This window comes from Limulus polyphemus, unplaced genomic scaffold (assembly GCF_000517525.1).
Source record: "Limulus polyphemus unplaced genomic scaffold, Limulus_polyphemus-2.1.2 Scaffold422, whole genome shotgun sequence".
NCBI lineage: Eukaryota > Metazoa > Arthropoda > Merostomata > Xiphosura > Limulidae > Limulus > Limulus polyphemus.
The window spans coordinates 154446-158231 of record NW_013666032.1 but is presented as its reverse complement, the minus strand read 5'-3'; positions in this window follow the sequence as shown (position 1 = coordinate 158231).

Below are 3786 nucleotides of genomic sequence, written 5' to 3'. Positions count from 1 at the left end.
ACGGAGACGTAACACTTTGTTTAGTCCTGTAGTTTTGTTGTAGTTTGAGTTGTTAATATTAACTTATTAGCGAGTGCTGTATGGTCATCCTTTTAGTTCAGTTGGTAGAGCACTAGCCAGGTGTATGTCAGACCTAGTGATCAAATCTAAGGTGAAGAAATATATATATATATACATTATTAAAAAAAAAATTGAAATTACCACAATGTAACACGTTACAGTGATTTTAATAAAACTGTAAAAGTATTTAAATAGATTATTACCTATTTTTGATAGAAGGAATGTTTAATTTCAGTAAATTAGTCTGTTGGATTTAACATATTGTGCAAGTGTCTATGCATGTTTTGTTTCTTGAATAAAATTTGATTTATTTTTTAACAAGTTTTAGATTACTTGTTAGTCATAAAAGAATTTACTTTTGTTCCCAGGTTGATTTACATGGAATAAAATCATTTTCTTAATGAAACTTGAATATCAAATAATTTTTTTTATTTCTTTATATCAAAACATATGACAGCTTATAATATATAAAGAATTTTGCAGACCATACTCATTGCTATTATGACATAAAATAATTATTAGAAGAGATGCTTAAGGATATTTGTAGTTACACTGAAAATATAAAGAAGTTGTCAGACAATATGAATAGCCTAAAATTATTAAATTGATATTAAATTAAGTATTTGGGGGTTAAAACTTTGCTAAATCCAGTGACTAAGTGTAATAATACATTTATAAATTAATAATTGAATACAAATTGTGAAATAAGAGTTTCAGGAAGTGCAATACCTGCAATTAAGTTTTGTATTTGGGATTCTGATTATTATACTTAATATAAGGTTTTTTTTTTATTAATAGAATAAAATTTATTTAATGACCATATTTACAAAAAATCATGCCATTACTTTGTATCTGATTTTTCTGTGTAAAATCCTAACTTAGTAAAAAAATAACAGGATGTAATTTTGGAGACTTTGTTCAAATACAGTATCTTTGTTATATTGAGATTTTATTGCCATAAAATTTTCATTTGAACAGAAATGTTAAACAAACCAGTGAGATAACAAGTGATGCTATACAGTCAGTATAGGAATTATGACATTTTTGACATATAATGTGAATTCCTTGAAAATGAAAGCAATAGCTAAACAATCAATAAAAGTAACCATTCTAAAGGATTATGTTAACAAAATTAATAAGTGCACTAAAAAAACGTTTAACATTTATAAATGCTTCTTCTATAAATATAATTCTTAGGCACCAAATTCTTTAATATTACTGTTTTTTTGTTTGTTAAATTTTACACAAAGGTACTTGAGAGCTATCTACGCTAGCTTCCCCTAATTTAGAAGTGATAGATTAGTGGGAAGGAAGCTAGCCAATACCACTCATTGTGGACTTTTGTGCTACTCTAACCAAATGGTGGGATTGACTGTTACATTATAACATACCCACAATTGAAAGGTCAAGCATGTTCAGTGATGGCATTCAAACCCTGGAAATTGTGATTTGAGCACCCTAACCAGTGTCAAGTCCTTATATTACTGATTATCTTTCAGTTAAAATTAACTCTCCTTCTAAAGGCAGATATTGTTTAAATTTTAGTAATTTCTAGGGTAATTGTAACATTATTTTTTAAAGCTAATCATGATTCCATAATTTTAAGATTATTTACAAATTTACAGCCAAAAACACTTAATTTGACAAATTACATAATGCTATTACAGGAAATTTTGTACAACACTGATATCTAATAATGTGTAAATTTTGTAGCTTATAATTTACAGCTTATATAGGTAACAAGTGGTGTAACTTATCAGACAAAAATGATCCATTCAGTGTTAGCTACTTTATACCTGCTTTTGAACTTTAAAGAACAATGAAAGAATTACCAACTACCAAGACGGTTGTTGAGATCACATCATATTGTTACGACAGCGGAAGTCACGTGACCTTAGTAACACGTCATGAACTTCTAGAACGTTCACGTCACAATATTAACAATATTACTCAAATCTTGACAAATTATGGATCAAGTTCCAATATACCAGTGATGTAATTTCCCACTAATTAACATTAAATGTTGCAAAATTTGAAGTATTCATATTCTGAGGAACTATAATTTGGCCAGTTGATATTTCCGTGTTTCATGCCATCTGCAGGGACAAGCATGATACACATATTCAGGTTTGGTTACTAGTTATTGTACACAGTTTCAACCTATTTTACTGAAATTTTGTACAAAAATTTCGTAGCACATCATATACTCTGCTTATGTTACTTCTGATTCCGTTAGTGATAAGCTTTTGATATACTATATTGGTCTATAAAATGTTTTCTTATATCTGCTATAGAAGCTATAACAGATGTTCCTATATACACAGAAGTATTTCATTATGATCAATAACTTGATTTTTAATTACCGTTTTTTTAAAGAATAATCTAAGAAACGTATACAATTTTTAATAACGTATCTTTTGTATTTATAACTTTGTTTAGTGTGCTACTCTTTTGTGTAATAACTAAAATTTCTAATACGTACTTAGATTTTGAGCAATTAGATTTTCATTCCGCTTTATTTATATGCATTTATTGGGAACTGAATTTTAAAAATGAAGACAATTCTGTAGAAGCAGTGCAGTAGTGTCAGGTAAAATTATTTTTCTCCAAGAGTGAAAAAGAGTTGTCAAAATATTCACTGCGAAATGATTTCGTATTTTCTGAATAGCTTAATTCATGAGAAATAGGGAGACTGAAGACAAATGAGAGAGGTCATTACCTCAAGAGGTCACCTGAGTACCAGTGAAAAAGATAACTGTGTAACTTCACATAATGTGAGGGACCTAGCAGGTATCATTTTCACAGAAAATCAAAAGGTGCTACTCTAGATGACTGATACAGCTAAATTAAAAGGAACCTATTGACCATCTTGAACAATTTGTTATGCGAAAACTGCACATCTATGAACAAATTACCGGAGATAGAAACCATATCGTACGCTTATTCACCATAGCAGTATATCTGAATTTTTTGTTTGTTTGTTGTTAAGTTCAAAGTTATACAATGGGCCATCTGTGTCTTGTCCACCATGGATATCGAAACTCCATTTTTAGCGTTATAAGCCACGGGGAGTATACATGACTTACTACTGATTTCTATAAAATGACGTATAAAAAAGTTGGTGTGTTGTAACTTTTAATATAGAGAAAATTAATAAAGCTCATACTTGCTGCAAGTTTAATCTTTTGTGTCATTACAAGTTGGATTAGCATAACTAGCTGTACTACATATGTATTCAGGAGAATTAAAACAATTTATTGTTGATTTAACTTTGGATTTTGACAATGTTCATATATAAGTTATTATACTGCCAATAAAGTTATAATGTGGTAAATCTTAAATATATAGCAATACACATCTTTGGTTTTCTGAAAATAAATTTCATATATGTATAAATTTAGAAAAGGTCGTGTATTAATTGTATAAAGAAATTTGTGTGTAAATATGTGATTGTATTTTTTTAAATTTGCGTTTGATATATAATTACGGTGTTGTTTGTAATTAAGCACAAAGCTACACAATGGGCTATACCACGGGTATCGAAACCCTGATTCTAGCGTTGTAAACCCGGAGACATACCGCCGTGCCACTGGGGGGCATATAATTATGGTGAAATTTTGTATAATGAAATTTGAATGTTGTTTTAATTGCACGTTTTTATTACATAATACAATTGTCAGTTCTACTAAGGACTAAATATTTTTAATATATTTTTTAAAAATGGAA